Source organism: Aulonocara sp. 'chitande type north' Nkhata Bay, linkage group LG7 (genome assembly GCF_057382095.1).
Source record: "Aulonocara sp. 'chitande type north' Nkhata Bay isolate Kocher_YH1m ecotype deep benthic linkage group LG7, A_spYH_male_GT1.1, whole genome shotgun sequence".
NCBI lineage: Eukaryota > Metazoa > Chordata > Actinopteri > Cichliformes > Cichlidae > Aulonocara > Aulonocara sp. 'chitande type north' Nkhata Bay.
Genome location: NC_141350.1, coordinates 49,101,368 through 49,120,209, shown reverse-complemented (window position 1 = coordinate 49,120,209; position 18,842 = coordinate 49,101,368). Strand labels below are relative to the sequence as shown.

Below are 18,842 nucleotides of genomic sequence, written 5' to 3'. Positions count from 1 at the left end.
AGTGGTCTCATGCATAAGTGGCCAGTGTGCAGCTTTAACAGGACAGTCCAGCTGTTTAACCAGTTTGGCCAGATTTCGCCTGGGAAGTGGTAAGTTACCATGGAGATGAGCCAAGGACAAAAGAAATGTTTGTCATGATGATCCATTAGATAGCCTTTATGTAACCAGGAGCACACTTGACTTTTTCCTACTTAAACTTCTCTGCTTGTTGGTTCATGATTTATTAAAAGTACTTTCAGGGCTACGTGATCTGTGTAAAATTGCTGTTAATGCAAGCTGCAGGACAAACACAATATATGTGTATTACTCCTAAAACAGATATAAAATCAAGACTACTGTGTTGGGAAGGTTACTTTTAAAATGTATTGCACTACAGATTACAGAATACATGCCCCCAAAATGTATTTTGTAACGTATTTCGTTACGTTACTCAATGAGAGTAATGTATTCTGAATACTTTGGATTACCTATTATATTATCATGCTTTTTACAACTACATGAATGTACTATTGCTGTGTGAATTATTACTTTTACTGAAGCTTACTTGCCATACCAACACCAACTAGATTTTTAAATCTGAATATATTTGCAGCGATCTCGTATAGGAAACTGTTTCACGCGTATATAAAACAGGTCCGCGGCTCCGAACCATAGTAAAGGGACCTCTGGCTAACACGTCAGGCTCCGTGTCGGGCTCGTAGCTTTACTTTGTTGTCTGGGTCAACTTTGCTAGCGAGAGACAGACAGAGGCGTTGAAAGGCTGCTCCAACGAAACTTATTGTTTGGGAGGAAAACAGGAACATGGTGTACAGTCGAGTCTTAATAGCTTACTTACAACTGGGCTCGTCAGGCACTCTTCTTGGCTGCAGTGGTTATTATTATATTTACATGCTTCCAGCTCCCGTTTCTGCTCGGTGACAGCTCGTACTTTTCCTTTTTCTCCCTCCCTCGCTCACAGACACATAACGGGTATGGCAGTCCATTCTCGCTGCAGCACGGACTACACTGCCCATGAGGCTACATTCTTTAGGGCGATGCCTGTAACACTCTGCCTATTGCCTTCATATTAAATCATTTTTGTGAATAATTTTTTAAAATATTTCTTCACATCATTATGCGGGCCGCAAGTAGGGGTGACATGGGCCGCGAGATTGACACCCAGGCATTAGAGCCTCTTAATGCGCGTTTTGTTTGGGGCGTGGAAACCAAAAATAGAGAGGACATAGCCAAACATATGAAACAGGAAAAGACCCTTTATTTCAACAAAGTAACTGTATTCTGAATACCACCTTTTTAAACGGTAACTGTAACGGAATACAGTTACTCATATTTTGTATTTTAAATACATAACGGCGGTACATGTATTCCGTTACTCCCCAACACTGCAGGTGGGAAAAAGTTCCAAATGTATAGCACAGATCATCCGAGGTGTTAAAGTGTTTGTTTTTTTTATCTGTACATAAACTCTGCTGGTCTTTGCTCAAATAAGATTTTTTACAGTGAAATCTGCCAAATGTGTCAGGCACATTTCACATTTCATTTCATTTGGATTCAAGAGTGAGCTGCTAAGTATTTGGTGGTCAAGGGCAGAGGTCACTGTGATCTCACAAACCATGATTTCATTAGAATCTCATTAATCTCATTAGAAGCTACTTTCAGCTGCTCTGTCATTCATACTTGCTTTGTTCAGATTTGTTTTAGACTAGAACTACAACTCCCAGAGGGATTTGTGTCTGCAAATCAATCAAAGTTGTGATCTTTTGCTTGTTAGTGGAAATATGTGAAACGCTTCACTACGGACCCGCCACAAAAACAGCTTATAAGATAAGAAGGGATAAACTGATGGCATTTTTATTTCCAAAATGATCAAATGTAGGAAAAGAATAGGAGGGTGTGACCATATCTTATATTTGCTCTGTTACTGAATTGATGGCACTAATCATTGGTCCCCATCTTCAGTCTGTATATACAGTAGATATCCTGCTAGCATCAGCTTCAATATGCCTTTAAATGAGTCTGAGTAAAAGCAGGAATTCTAGTTAGCTCGTATAACGTGTGCCAGTCCAGTTATTAAATGTTCTTGTCTTTGAAAAACAGAAAGGATATGCTTCCTCTGTTACACAATGTGAAGTTAATGTGGTAAAGCACTAACCAGGTTTTAACCTGATTAACTATTAACTAAAACATACAGAAAATCAGGAAAACAACAAAGGTCACGGAGCACATTTTAGACCTGCATTATTCTGAAGATCTTAAGGGCACTGTTTTCCGTTTTCTGAATTGCTTTTTCAGAAATCGAATGACAATTCACCATAAAATGAAGATCTGAAAGGATTGCCAGACTACAATGAAGGGGCCAAGAATACAATTGCTATAAGACACTCAAAAAGGCTTTCCTCAAATGTCACAGAAATGCCACGGTAAAAGTTTGATTGGTTCACAGAGTGCTTCAGAAACCCGAAAGCTTATGCTCTTCACTTTTCTTCATGCATTTTGATGTTTCTTTTTTCTTTTTTAACAGGAGCAGCACGTCAGAAATTAGCCATCAAATATTGTACGGTAGACATCCCAGAGATGCCCCCGTGCAGTTTCAAACCAGAGGAATACAAGGTAGGAAGTGATGGCACATTCATGTTCTTCTGCAAGCCCTCTCACAAATAAAAGAAAGTCATCAAATATAAAAAGAAACATACGAATCCCCAAAGACCGGGGCCAGAGCCAATCTCAGGTTTTCCTGAAATTCAGATACATTTTTCTATGAGGTAAGCTGATCTTTCCCAGATGATCTCTGAGATGGTTCACAGTGGAGCAGCAGATTAGAAATTTACTTTGGGCCTAACAAATTTAGTGCTTTGTTAGCCAAACAAAGAAAGTTGGTGTAATAATGTAAGAACTGCACTGATTTGGTCTTTCCTCATCTCAGTGAAGATTCTACTTATGGCTTTCTCATTCAGCAGCAGCTGTCTAAACAAGTGTTCAGAGAAGTCTGTACATACCGTACTAAATCATGCCACGGCAAGTCCTAAAATTCCTTATCGTTTCTTAAGGTGAAAGTGGGAGGATTTGCCTCACTGGAAGCTATTTAAGGTTTGGCCCAAGTCCATGACCTAGTAAGACCTAAATATATGGTCTTCATCTTTCCCTCCTGCCTGGCAGCTTCATCTTCATGACCAGTATTTCCCCTATTCCTTTTTTGCACATGTCCAAACCATCTCAGCCTTTCCTCTCTAACTTTAAACTTTAAACTGCCCTCTGATGTACTCATTTCCCATCCATCCTGGTCGCTCTCAATAAAAATCTTAGCATCTTCAACTCTGTCATCTCCACCTGTTATTGCTGTGTTTCTGCTGGTGCCACAGACTTTAACCCACACATCAGAACAGGTCTTACTACCATCTGGTGAATCTTACTGATATTAAATTATTATTGCTAGAGCGCCTAGGAGCTGACGATACAGTCCCTTGAGAAATCAGCACTGCTTCCTGCCTGGTGTCTTGAACAGGAAAAAATATATATTACATCAATTCAATTCAGTTTTATTCATTTATTTTTAAAGGTGCTTTCTATTGTAAGGTAGACCCTACAATAATACATACAGAGACAAACCCAACAAACATATGACCCCCTATGAGCAAGCACTTTACGACTTTTTGTTTTGTTTTGTTTTGTTGTTTTTCCATAACTTGTGTATCTGCAAATATACACATTCTGTATTTTTCATATGAAAGAAACTATACTGTGGTGGGGCTTGCTAATTTCTTGTTTTGATTTATGTATGTTATGTTTTGTTTTACTTCATATGTTTCATATGTTTCATATGTTGTTTGTTTAATTTAAGACAAAAAAAAAATTAAATGAATGAGAGGTAAAACTTGAGGGGGTAGGGACAAATAAGTAAATACTTCAGCCTACTCCTTTTCAAACAAATAATGGAATGATATTTTGTAATGATTGTGAAGGCACATGTTTGAAATGTTTGAAATAAAAATGAACTGAACTGAACTGAACATTGAGAAGGAAAAACTCAGGAAGAAACTTCCGGGAGAACCAGGCTCAGGGAGGGGCGGCCATCTGCCGCGACCGGTTGGGGTGAGAGAAGAAAGACAGGATAGTAGCATAGTCGCATACACCTTTTGCAACGTAAGAAAGAGAGGATTCAGGGTCACCTGGTCCAGCCCTAACTATATACTTTACCAAAAAGGAAAATTTTAAGCCTAATCTTAAAAATAGAGATAGTGTCTGTCTCCCAAATCCAAACTGGAAGCTGGTTCCACAGAAGAGGGGGCTGAAAACTAAAGGCTCTCCCTCCCATTCTACTTTTAAGTACTCTAGGAACAACAAGGAAGCCTATAATGTGAGAGCGAAGTGCTCTAATAGGGTGATATGGTACTATAAGGTCATTAAGATAAGATGGGGCCTGATTATTTAAGACCTTGTATGTGAGGAGCAGGATTTTGAATTCAATTCTGGGTTTAACAGGAAGCCAATGAAGGGAAGAGTTACATTAAATCACTTTACATTTTATATGTATAGTATTCTTGTGATACAAGACACAGAAGATGCTTTTCTATTTGGTTCAACTGAATCTCACTGCTGACAGTGTCCGACTGGCCTTGTTCTTTTATACGTATCTGAAATAAGTCTGAAGTGGTTTTACTGAAAATACCAATGCTGTGCTGGACATTATTTAGATAAGCAAGAGATCTGTACTTCTGACTGACACAAGTATCAACTCTTTTGATCAGTTGTGAGATTTACCTGAGAGACACATCAACAGTAGTGAAGTAGCCATAGGAACAATAGCACTCCTCTGGGGCTGGTGGTGTTGAATCCATGCCACAGAGAATGAAGACTTTTCTGAAGACAAAAGATAATTTTATGCCAGCAACAATACTTGAAAAAAGTTGCATTGCTTCTGTTTTCAACAACTCTGTGTGCATTTTGGAATCAACGACACTAATTGTGATTTTCTGATTCTTACCTGACATAGGGTTTTGGATCCTCATAGTTCAGCAATAATGGTTCCTTCGCAAATGTGCAAGTCACCAGTGGGACTCCAATTCCAATCACTGATACTGCTTCTTGTATGGTGCGATGAATGATGGTCCGACACTGTTTTGGCCTTTGTGTCCTTGAGTTGCAAACAGAATTAAAAATTCTGGCCATGCGATAGTTTTCCACTTTGTCTGACTCCATCCATAATGTACCTTTCTGGATATTATAGAGGATTTTGTCAATAACCCAAATCTAATTGTAATGTTACATACGAGTACTTACTAAACAGTTAAAGTATCTGCCCCAAGCCGGCTGATTATTAGTGCACCAAAGTCAATGTTTAAATCTTTGAATGATTCTTTGGCTTCACTAGTTTTGGGATCAAGTTCACCCCCGAGCTGCTGCCATTGTCTAGGATATTACATGTTACATACAAGGATAGTAAAGTGTCAAGGCACCCTGGACCTTATTGCACCCTTACTCAGAATCATAAGGCAGACCACACCCATCTTTGAATTTTCCATTTTTACTACACACATGTAAAGTTTTGCAACTGTTATCTCACATGGTCGTGACGCTTTTGCGTTAATAAACTCTGTCCAATGTCTTCCAATAACAACCGCCAAAGTATGTAAAACCAGCTTTATAGACAAAGAAATCAGGAAGTCCTTCTTTTATGCTTTAAATGTACTACTGTGCTAACACTAATAAAAAAGTTACGACCTTCCCACTCTGTAACATCTCTTCTGCGTATTTTTAGGGTATGTCCAAAGAGCAGATGATGGAGATCCACAAGCAGAACTGCAACCCCATGACCACGAAGATAACTTACTTAAAGAAGCCCGTGTTCATCCACCAGGGCTACATGCAGTGGCTGTGGGATGTGGATGGGAAGCGATATTTGGATTTATTTGCCGGTGTGGCGACCGTCAGTGTGGGCCACTGCCACCCGTAAGGCCGTTCTTCTTCACCGTGTATGGTTTTTGTTCTGATTTCAGTTGTTTATACAAAATTGGCTCATTCAGTTCTTTCCACTTTGACCTTTGTTTGCATAGAAAAGTGACAGCTGCGATACAGAAGCAGCTGAAGAAACTGTGGCATACTACTAACATCTACATCCATCCTGAACTGCATGAGTATTGTGACAAACTGGCCCCCTACTTACCTGATCCTCTTAAGGTGCTCTGCTACAGTCCATGAATCTAATTAGTATGAAGGCTGTTGTTAAAATGTGTCCTCTCTGGTTTCTCATCCAGGTGATTTATCTGACCAACAGCGGCTCGGAAGCCAATGAGCTTGCGATGCTGATGGCTCACCTCCACACTGGCAACTTTGATATAATCACCTTCAGGTAAACGTCTCATTGTAACCAAGCTTAATTTGTCTATAATCATGATGGATCTTATATATATATATATAGATAAAGATATAGATAGATATAGATATATATATATATATATATAGATATAGATATATATAGATATAGATATATAGAGATATAGATAGATATAGATAGATATAGATATAGATAGATAGAAATCTGTCCCGCCTTTCTAGTTTTACATTTAGCTGCACAGCATAAACATACTAGAGGCTGTGCCATTGGCCATTCATCCATATCCTCCTGAGAACCAGCCTATTCATTTATGTCATCTGTAATGGTCTATATCTTTTGACTTATTTGAGCTGTCCTACCCCTAAGTCCTTGTCTGGGTGGCCTCTTTTAGCTCCAGAGAGAAAGGAAATCACAAAAAAAGTTCAATGGGGAGATTCTTTTTTGCTTGGTTCTCAGGAGGATATAAGCAGGAGAAGCAATATTATGCTAATGTTTAATGTTGAGTGGATGGGCCTCAGTTGATGAACATTGGTTGACTGTTGGAATTTGCACTATATTATGTTCATGAGACAAGACAATATTTTTCTTTGTCCTTCATCACGGAGTTGGCTTTGCTTTTTATCACATTACCCTTTTTCAAGGTTAGCATTGATATACTCTAATATGAAGCCACACAAAGATGTAGATGTGCATTCAAATTCATCCCCTTTGCCACAGGAAATATAACTGATTAATTGTCATTATGTTCATTCATTACGTCCCCTTTTAATTTTATTTGAATACATTACGGGACAAAATTTAGGCTTCTGGACCTGTTGCACCATGGTATCTCTGCAAAATTCACATTTTTAATCTTGTCGTGACTTTATTAGAAAAGCAGATTATTCAAGTGTAGCTTTTTAAATGTAATAAACTGTGGAACTGTGGATAGTATTATACTGCTAGCAGCCCCCTGTGAAACTGGAGGAGAAAAATAGTTAGTAAGAAGCAGCATTAAAGGAAAGGGTGCAAAAGAGCAGCATTAACCACAGTCTTGGTAATTACAGACAAAATGTAGAACTAGGTGATGAACTTGTTGTATGTCAAGCCTCTGTATATAACCACTCACACTAGGATGGATAGGATGAAGACAAGTGTAGTGAAAGAGACCGAATCCTAGTGTAGCACCATTTTGATCATCACTGTGTATGAAGGGTACAGGAACACAGAGTAATAAATAACGGGAAAAGTAGGCGCTGAATGAGCAACTTTGAAAAAGTATATATGTAAGAGATCGAGAGACTGCCCTTCAAATCTGCAGGAGGCTTTTGCGCTGTACTTATTCCACCTTGTAAATGGGATAATAAAGAAGCTGTTGAAATGAAAAAGTCTGTCTTAAGTTGCGTATTTTCACCAGGTCAGAATCAAAGGATCAGGAGCGGCAACTGATCCTCGACAAAACCCATTAACAGTCGAAAAGAAGAACAAAAAGAGAGGATGGAAGGAAGGATGGATCGATGGATCCAGTCTAAATGGGAGGGGGTGGGGGGTGCTCACTAGTCGCAGACATCTCAAACACAGCTCCCAAAGCCCCACCCAACACTGAGCTAGCTTTTTTTAACCCTCTTATACAGCTTCTTACAGTTTTTATAAGTGATGTTGTTACCCCAACAAAAACCGGCAAAGCTGCCAACACTGCCAAACAACTGCATGATAAAACAAGTGCAGCATTTTATTACACTCAATAAAGAATTAGTGTTTGCAGAGAAAGAGTCCATGCTGCCCTTTTTTATTGAGGGCATCAGAGTTGATAGATCAATCCAGTTTGTCATCAAGTTGCACACCAAGATATTTGTATGACTACGCCACTTTGATGTCCGGCCAGCCGGCCGTCCATGTCCTACCGCTTATTCGATTTTGTGTCACAATGGCAGCAGTCTAACCATATACACCCAGACTTCTCTAACAGCTCATCCAAGAGATGTAATCTCTCCAGCGAGTCCTAGGTCTCCCCCCAGGGCCTTGTCCCGGTAGGACATATCCGAAACACCTCAACTGGCTTCTTATGATGTGGAGCTCTACTCCAATGACCAAACAATGACCAAGAGGGCGAGGAAGCCGGTTCCATCCGTTTAAAGAAATATTAGTTTCTTTAAATTTTCCATGGCCATTGCGTACCTATGACCTCATTACTTCACTTCCCAGAGCTTGTAACCATAGGTGACGGTAGGACTATAAACTGACCAGTAAATTGACTGCTCCGCTTTTACGCTCAATTCTCTCGTCAAGTTTTGATTGTATTCATGATGCGGCAGTTCTCCTTAAATCCAGTTACAGAAGGCACTGACCAGGTTCCTGTATTCTTCCACCTGTACGTTCCTAATACATCCCACAATTGCTGTGTCCTCGGAATATTTTTGCATGTGGCTTATGTTAGACTTATAGTTCATGTCCACAGTGTATACTGTGAAGAAGAACAAATAAATGCTGGTGCGTGGCACCCTCAGGAAAAGCTGTGTTTACATGTATGCCACCATAGTGGTTCATTACAACCTTTCTCAGTATGTTTCCTGAATTCTCAAAAACCGATGCGGATGTGCCGTCTAGCGGTAAGGGTTTGTTGTTGGTGCGGGTACTACTTGAGCAGGCATTGCAAATAATCTTATGGGCAGCATTCCAGGTTTTATGATGTTATCTTTGTTCTGTGTTAACCATTAACTGTCAGACTGACCCAGCTGACTTGGTTTCTGCCCAATAAACAGACCATGTGCCCTGATGTGTTTAGAGGTCCTTGGGGAGGAAGCTACTGCAGGGACTCCCCTGTGCAGTCCATCAGACAGTGTAGCTGTGCTCAAGGTACACACACACACACCCCTGGCTTATCACACATCAATTATCTTTATTGTCGCTCTCATAAACAGGAACATTCATCTCCATGGTCTGCACTAATAATAGCTTGCATGTGCGTGAATTGTGTGCTTACAATCGTGATGTTTATAACACTAAAAGGATGTAAAGGATGAATGGTTGTGGTCAAAAGTTAACATCTGCTCTTCCTGTGTATGAATGTTATGGTAATTTGACCCTTTTAGAGATTTCTTTGAACAGTTCTTTTCCAGGTTGACGTTATTCTACATAATGACTTAAAAAAAACAAAAGAATTGGGTGCATAAGTCAGAATGTATTTATATATTTAACTTCTGGTGCAAACCCAGTTACTTTGTTCTCTAAGCAGGCCTGAAATATGACAGAAACCACTCAGTTGAGAAAAGAGCTTCAAGCATTACTCCTAGTAGGATTTCAAATGGGGAAGAGTTAAAGTTCCCTTGAAGTTGCACCTCAGTTTGGAAGCCATCATTGAGCATTTAATCTAAATTTTAATCTAAATTTGTTGGTAACGTTGATGTTAGGGCTTTGGAAAGGCCATTCCAGAAAATTCAATTGTGTCGAAGCTTCGACATGAAGTTGAAGAATTTGGGAGTAGTCCTCCTTCATCATTATTCCAACCACTTTATGTAATTTACCTGTACCTCTAACACCAAAACAACCCCAGAGCATGATGCTACCACCACCATGCTTGACAGCTGGTATACAGTTCTTAGGTTTGAGAGCCTCCCCTTTACTCTTCAAATATTACCTTATTGTTGCCAAATAGTTTTTGGCAACAATAAGGCATTTGGCTTGCCAAGTTCAACTGCAAATTTCAGGTGTTGATATATTCAGGTGAAGGTGTTGATTGTGGAGCAGGGGATTGTTTTCTCCTCCGTCCATAGTGATGCACAACTCACGTCATTGTGGACAGTGATGCTGGTGTTCCAGCTGTTTCCAGTTCATAGCAGGCTTTCTGGTTCCTGTGTTGGTCTTGAACATCCTAACAGATTTCCTCAAATCTGGGGATTTTTCCAGACCTCGTTAAAGGGGACGCACTTTCAAATTGCATCTACTTGCTTAAAATCTGCAGATGTTTAGAAATAGCTCCACAAGACCTCCCCAAATTGTGTAAAGCTCTTAGATCTTGACTGAGTTCCTTGGACTTTCCTATTGTTCTGAGTACTGGTCAATCCAGTAAGTGCTGTCAAACAAATCCTTTTTACTACCAGCTGTAGTCAATCATGATCCCTAACAGGACCTTAACAGACCTTGGCCTTGTCAAGTTGAAAGACGTTTTTTAAACCCATTATTTATTATGCATTCTGTGCAATCATTCCACCCTGGAAAAGAAGAATTACCCAAAATCACCATGTCATTTATGGCCTTGATAAGTGTGAATTTTGGTTAAATTGTTTGTTTTGCCAGGTAAATTTAGACCTTTAATAAGAGTGGTCAGAGAAAGAAAGGTCAGCGAAAGAAGTGTTTATGCCCCTGCAGTTCAAACTGCTAATCATTCACTTGTTGTAATGGTTAATCATTCTGAGGAAATTTGTAAGCCTGAGTTTCACCTAGAGTGAGAGCAAATTCAGCGTGCTAACACACCTGCATGAGAAATTATTCTGTCTGAAACATGAAGAAAAGGCAAGTTCTTGTGGTGCAATAAACACTTTTTGAAAACATATAGACATTTGTATACTGTTACTTTTAGAAAACTGTTGTCTCTGGTCCCACAGGTGCTTGCATAGCAAATAAACATTACATTGAACAGTTAGAAGAGACATTTGCTACCAGCGTTCCAAGTCAAATTGCAGCTTTCTTTGGAGAGCCTATTCAGGTACTATATTCTTTTTATCCATGGCTATGGCTGGATTTATTTTTGACTCCGTGTGATAGTAACGGACAAACAACATTCATTTTACTAAATATATTTGTTATGCTACCACTCAGGGTTTTTTCTGCATGACTGCTTCTATTTTTGTTATTTTTTTGAATATGTTAGCAAAGGAATATAAGCGTGTTTGGTGTGTACAGGGCATGGGAGGAGCTGTACAGTACCCGAAAAACTATCTCAAGGAAGCTTACAAACTTGTAAGACAGAGAGGAGAAATCTGCATTGCTGATGAGGTCAGACATCACGAAGGTGTTATGTTTTTCTCAAAGACGAAATAAAGCAAAAACCAAACAGTATTGCAAGGCTAAGCCAATGCAGTAATTATAAAAGCGAGCTAAACTCAATTCAATGGAATTTATTTTAGAAACTCTTGGTTTCTTTGAGTAAACTGTGGATAACTAATGTATTATGTAATTATATAATCCAATTGTGTATTATAATAATCTAATTATTAGTGAGCGATATATAGAATTTTAATATAAAAGGCATTTGCACATTACAGGTCTAGACTGGATTTGGCCGAACGGGAAGCCACTTTTGGGGTTTCCAAGGTCATGATGTCATTCCTGACATGGTTACAATGGCAAAGGGTATTGGCAATGGATTCCCAGTGGGAGCTGTTGTTACCACACCAGGTGAGATTACATTAAGATGCGCAAGTCCTAAATTCAATTAGCATGTATGGTAAATGGCCTGTATTTGTATAGCGCTTTACTTAGTCCCTAAGGTCATTCACCCAGTCACACACAAATTCACACACAGGTGATGGCAAGCTACATTATAGGCACAGCCACCCTGGGGCGCACTGACAGAGGCGAGGCTGCCGGACACTGGCACCACCGGGCCCTCTGACCACCACCTGTAGGCAACGGGTGAAGTGTCTTGCCCAAGGACACAATGACCAAGACTGTCCAAGCCGGGGCTCGAACCGGCAACCTTCCGATTACAAGACGAACTGCCAACTCTTGAGCCACGATCGCTCTTAACCTCTTTTTTATGTATTTTTTTCGCTGCCCTAATTAAATTTATGTGATCCCAGCAATTTTCAATTTCAAATGCAAACACAGACTTTTTTTCCTCAGAACGTCATGCAAAATCCATTGACATAAAGCATAAACGATATAAGAGCAAACACTGACTCACGTGGTAATTACCAATACAGCGCTAGCCTTGAAAATGTATGTTTATTTCTGTGAGTGGGTGTGTAATAATAGGCTGCTGTGCGTTCATGGTAGAAACAGCTTTCACGTACTGGTCAACTTTTAGATGCACGATTTATGCTCTTAAAGACCCCACTGTCCAAAAATTAACATGAAACCCCTTGATACTTACACAAATCATTTGCAATGCATGTATTCTGAGACATTTGTATTCTGAGGCTGAAGTTTTGATTACAAGCAGCAGAGCGGAGGTGTGAGCTTGTTTATTCATGTGTGTGCGTGTGTGTTTTTTTCCAGAAATTGCTGCTTCCTTTGTGAAAGCCTCCCACTTCAACACATTCGGAGGAAATCCCTTGGCGTGTGCCGTTGCTTCATCAGTTCTCGATGTAAGAACCGATCTTCTTATTTCCATAGACGAGTTTGAGAAGTTCTTAATAAAACAGTCAGGCAAGTTTATAACTTGTCCTTTTGCCCAGTGAATGAAGATAGATTACATGTTTAGTTTTTTTTCCCTGCTACTACGCACACCTCTGTAAATCACGCACGAGTGGGGAAGTATAGTGATTTATACATCTTTTTTTATTTGTTTCTACCTTTGCTAACAAAGCAGATAAAGCTTATCACACAACACAGTGAACCAGATAAAAGCTGCAGCACATTATACATCATAAAATATACTGCTGAGTACCATTTTATATGCGGTGCCATTTTTACTTTTAAGAAACACAATGTTTGCTTCGGCAGTGGAGAGTTGACGAGGGGACTAACAACTAAAGAAAATATTAATCTGGTAGTACAAATATATTTTTGAGCAACTTGGAAGTAGCTTAAAAACATTTATGTTTGCAAACTGATTTGAGTGGTTAACATTTTTCTTTGTACAAATCTACCAATCATATATTTTCCAGATGGGACTGCATAGTGGATCAAAATTTGATCCACTTTTCTGTGTTTACAATTCCATCAGTTTTGACAACACCACTGATTCAAATGCAGCCCCAAACCATTACAGAGCCTCCACCGTGCTTTACAGATGACTGTAGACTCTCTGTTACGCACTGTTTTATCTCCTTCATACATAGTGACAATAATTAGACCCAAAAATTTCCCATTTGGATTCATCGCAGACAGCTACCCGTCCACTGGGACCATTTCTGATGATGCTTTGGTAAACAGCAGATGATGAACTGAAAGGCCATATCCATCTCCCAGGTTTTGTCAGATACTGTTCATCATATTTTTTAGGCCAGCCACTTTTTCTTTTGTCCTTCACTTCTTCAGGTTCCTCATTTTTGGTGAATACACTGCACACCTTACTGAGATATGCCAAGGTTTAACCTAATAGCTATTTAGAACCGTACAGTTTCTGCAGATTTGTCGTGATGCAAATCTGCTTCAGCACATCCCAAAGGTTCTTTAATGAGCTGAGGACTGTGGAGGCCATTTGAGTACAGTGAACTCATTGTCATGTTAAAGAAACCAGCTTTAGGGGATCTGAGCTTTATGACACAGAGTGTTGTCCAATCCAACAGACGATGGGCAAGCTGTGGTCCTACTGTCAGTAAAAATTGTGGGGCTTGTTGCTTTTCTGAAGTGGTTTAATAGCTGGTCATTTCCCCTCCTTATTAAAAGTCTTTGACTATATGATTAAAGATGCCAAAGACTCCAGATCACATTTCTCCAGGTGTAAGCTGATTAAAAAGCAAAAAAGGGGCAATTTTTCCAAACCTTGAGAAGGAATCCTTTCACATTTTCCACCACGTAGCTGTAGCATGATGTAGAGCGTGGCATGGCCACAGATTTGGGTTTTTTTCAGTGTATTTGTTTTTGAAAATAAACAACAAGCACTGACTGAAATTTTTTTTTCCTAACATGCAAAACTGAACTGAATGTTGTTACCTTGTTAAGTTCAAATGATTGTACTGCATTATTTTCCTTTTTAGCAACTCGAATGGGGAAAAAATGAAGTAGAACAAAATGCTGCACATTTTATGTGGAATTCATTTCTTTTCAGACTATTAGCAGAGAAGATTAGCCAAACTATTCCTTCCCAAAACCCACACTGAATAAAAATCAGTCTGACTCTTCAGTTTACATATTTGGTTATGTCCAAAGGCTGATTTAACATTTCTGTCATGTTGCCTGTAAGTAAAAACTCTAAAGTCCAAAAACGTTGGGATACTGTGTAAAAACAGAAAGACTGAAAGACAGAAAAGATGCACATTTTATTCAAAATGAAACGCATCAAATGCTTAAACATTTTACTACTACCTCAAATAAATCTTATCTTACTTTGATTTTGATGGCAGCAGCGGTTCTCAGAAAGTTGGTATGTGGTGGTTGTGGGAACGAAAGGCTGGAAAAGTAACTGTTTCTGTGAACTACTGGGAATAAAATAATAACAATATTGTTTTTAACTTACATTTTTCATTTTCTGAATGAGGTTTGTGCACGCTGATCCTATTCATATGCGCCACCTTTCGTGATGTATTGTTAAACAGGAGGAAATGTGGAAGTCAAAAATGCCATTTAATACTTTAACTAAGCTTTCTGACTGAGGAAACATTAACATATTAGACCACAGAAGACATGGCGCTTGCTTTAAGGTGCTATAGAAGTAGATGAGTAATATTAGTAATACAAGATAGCACATCCTTGTGTCCTTTCATACCTTCTTTTTGAACCACAGGGCAGCAGAGAGCCGCTGCCTCCTGAAGCAATGAGTGAGATCCTTGAGGACATCAAGGACATGGGAGTCCTGATAGGCAAAGGAGGAGTGTACGGACAGGTAGGCGGAGTCACCATGAGCTGACCTATCCTTGTGTCAGTTTAGTCATGTGGTGGAAAAAGAAAAAAAGTTTACATGACTCCATGTGAAAAACAAAATCACCCTTACCGCTACTAATCAGATTCACTTTATTTACTGATCAGTGTTAAGTGTAAACTTGTCTATAAAAGCAGAGGATTCGTCAGGCTGGCGTGGAACATTCAGCCACAATGCCACAATCTTCCCAAGAGCAATACTCGACGACACTACAAAGAAACCAAAGTTACAGACGGTGCAGGCTTCAGTCAGCATGTTGAAGTTCATGGCAGTACAATTACAAAAAGCCTGTAGGGTTGCCAGGAGAAAGAACATGACAGCACCGATTAGGTTTGCAGCAATGCATCTAAAAATCACAAGGCATCTCCTTGGGAGATTTCGCCAAAGTGGAGGCGTTTGGCCACAATACACAGCATACAAGTACAAACCAATCTAACCAACTGTCCAGCACAGTGGTGGAGGGGTGATGATTTGAGCTCGTTTTCCAGCCACAGGACCGTCTCGCAGTCACCAAGTCGCCCTTGAACTCATCTCTATACCAGACCAGAGCATTTCAGAGTCAAATGTTAGCTCATCTGTCTGGAAGCTAAAGCCTGGCACAAATTGGCTTATGATACTCAAGGTGCTGAAAACACACAGTCAAAGTCCAGGTCACAACCTCACTAAAACACTGATGAGAACTTGAGCTGTACAAACCACAATGAACTGAAAAAGGTAAAGACGAGTGGGTCAAAATCCCTCCACAACTATGTGAGAGTCATCAGAGAGTTATTGCTGAAAAGGTTGTTTTACAAGAAACAGAATCATGGGGTGTTCTTAGTTTAAGAACCCAATACAGAGTTAGGAAATATAAGTGTAAAAATCAGCTATAAAACTATAAATATGGGACAAAAAATAACTAAATCATGATGGAGAATCTCTGTTTTGCCCTTGAGGAAGTTCACTCATCTAAACTCGTCAAACCAGCACAAGTCTTTGTTCTTCAAGAAGTGATTTGACTTACTAGACTTCACAAAAGAATGGTGGTGCACCAGCTTCTGCTTTTCTGTGCCCCGCCCTTCAGAATGTGCTTTAAAGCAGTTATTAGCAAGGATTTTTCGGTCAAACTTAGGTTTGTTTTCTTTAAAAAATTCAACAAGCGAAAGATTCAAGGCTAAAACTTTGAACAGTCTATGCGACGGCACACTCAGTCTTGAACAGGACTATCAAAAAACATGGTGTTACAATCTCCCTGCCTGCAAACTCTGAGACATACATTACAACAAAAAGTCTCTGCGGTGCAAACCACAGACTGAGCTTCCAAAAACTTTGCTGTGCATCAAAGGAAATTATTTAACTTTTTGTAATTAACCATTTACAATGACCCTACACATTTTAAAATGAATAGGAGGGAAAAAATTGCATCAGCGTCTCCAAGGCTAAAAAACCAAATGCACTACACTAATCTCCGGGTTGAAGCCAAAAAGATAACGTCTAAGCTAATGGCTGGCCTCAAAACAGCAATAACAGAGAAACCCAATAAGCTTCCACTAATGAACAAAACACCTTACAAAACAAGTCCCACAAGTTTGCCACTCCTAACCTCCAAGAGCACTCAAAAAACAAAAAAAACAAAACGGCACTAACTCAGCATGCACACCCTTCTCAGAATCCAGTGGCTGAACAGCATTTAGCTCTTGCTGCTGGAGGTAAATCTGAAGTTCCACAAATGATCTGAATGCCTTCATCTGTGGCAATCAGGTGTGAGAAACCTGAGAGAGAAAGGGAGGGAGAGCACAGCTGTCTTCCAGAAAGAGGCCAAAAGATCAGTGAATGTAGATTGTAAGTCATTGTATTCTGTTATTTATTCATTTATTTGACAGCACCCCAACCTTTTTGGAAGTTTTTTGGTGGTCTAACCTAATTACTGTGCTTGACAGCAAGTCTCTTATTCACTTTCTTATAAATTGAAGCTTTTAAAAAAATAATAAAAATGTTAATAGTAATATTAATAGCAGAAAAAGAGTACCCAGTTCATCAAAAACTTTATTTCACCTCCATCTCTGATCAAATGTCATTGTTGAAGAGAAAGTTTTATTTCATACAGCACGTCCCCGGCAGAGTGCTTTGACTGGCTGCGGAAAATACTGTAGGCGTTTTATGTTACTCATTATGAAATATTACACTGGATGAAAAACATTATATGGTGCACATTTTTTGAAAACTCCATTCAGTCGGGAATCAAAATGTCACTGCCACAATTGCTAACCTTGTATTGTTCTAGGGGAAAAAGCCAGAGCGTAACTTTTTAGATTTATTCGCAGATCAACAATGAATCAATGTGAAAGCCTCTTTACAATTTGTTTCGATGCTTAAAGCTTTTCAACTGCCTTGTCCTTGAGTTTAAAAGGCATCCTTTTGTGTAAAAGTAATTTTTTCTTTTCAATTAATGCACAGCTATTCATGCGTGATACAGTGAAGATAACAGGGACCTCATTTTAAACTTTTTCACCTATTACAAGCGATTGTTCAACAGAAAGAGGGGGGGTCTCGATTTAAAAGCAAATGCCTTTCCCGGCTTAGATATTAATTTATGCGCCCGCTCTGCCTTCAGGATAAGAAAAGAAAAATAGATTATTTCGCTCCATGAGCTCCACTCTCACCTTCTTTTTTCCTTTCTCGCACCACTTTAGACCTTCCGCATACAACCCCCCATGTGCATCACGAGGGAGGATGTAGATTTCTTCCTGGCGGTGTTTAATAAAGCAATCTCGGGCTACACGGACAGAAAATGAGCAGGTCAATGCCGAGGAGTGAACTGGAATGGAAAACCATTCAGCAAGGGACTTCTCCTTTTAAAAAAAAACAATTAAAAATGTATTGTCTGAATGTTTCAAATTATATAAAAATGGCTCCACTGAAATCAGTCTTTTATAGTCACTGATTTTTACTGTTTCTCTAACTTCGATGTCATTTTGCTCACTTCAGATTGAATGAATAAACATTTTTGTGATCAGCCTGTAAAAATATTTGAGATGAACCGACCACAGAATTACAGTTTCATTTTGTTTTTGTCTTCCCGATAAAACTGCAAACATACGATGAAATGAATGCATGATTTTTATTCTTTTTTTTAGACACATCCAACAAGCTGTTCGCTGTTACACACGATTCCCAGAGGCATTAATGGAAGCAAGAAGCACTCCGAGAGTGCAAACCTCCACCATGAGCAGTATTTACTTATAAGAGAATAGTGTTGTATTTCATGTATATACTCATTTCATTATCTAAAACATACTGTAAGAAGTTTATATGGCAGTAAAAATCAGATACGGGCAACATGACAGATGTTTACATTGATTACAGAGACATTATGTAGCAGTAGGTCATGGATAATAGGTATTACCTCATTCCTTTTTCTCTTTCTGATGCTTTCTTTAAAGATCTAACACCTTTTAGGGTCAGCTTGAACGAAAGGCAGATGTGGGATTGTGAAATGTTAAAGTGAGGTCAGAGGTCAAATGTGACATGTTTGGTTGGAGCCTATAATGTGATATTTATGATCCCCATGTGCCAGAATCATTTCTGAAATGGTGCCGATAGAAAAAGAAGCAGTTTCATTTGTAGCATAGTTTTAATGGTTAAAACAAAAATATTTTTAAACGTTTGACCCTGAAGAAGAGGTAAGAGGTCCAATGTAACATATTTAGAATCCCCATATATCATTGCCTGATCACTGATCAGGCCTAAGATTCTGACCGCTGAGACGTGAAGTCGATAACACCGATTATCTCCTCATTGTGGCAC

At 39.3% G+C, this 18,842-nt stretch overlaps 1 pseudogene across 1 annotated transcript; it reads left to right on the top strand.

Annotated features, from left to right (window-relative positions):
• Positions 1 to 2,296: 2,296 nt before the first annotated feature.
• On the top strand, positions 2,297 to 18,409 carry LOC147326066 (alanine--glyoxylate aminotransferase 2, mitochondrial-like; annotated as a pseudogene). The gene is made up of 12 exons (XR_015130090.1): positions 2,297 to 2,420; positions 2,522 to 2,610; positions 5,756 to 5,946; positions 6,051 to 6,174; positions 6,252 to 6,346; positions 9,036 to 9,166; positions 10,915 to 11,015; positions 11,213 to 11,305; positions 11,575 to 11,707; positions 12,530 to 12,618; positions 14,922 to 15,020; positions 17,729 to 18,409. The product of XR_015130090.1 is annotated as an alanine--glyoxylate aminotransferase 2, mitochondrial-like (transcript).
• The last annotated feature ends 433 nt before the right edge of the window (positions 18,410 to 18,842 follow it).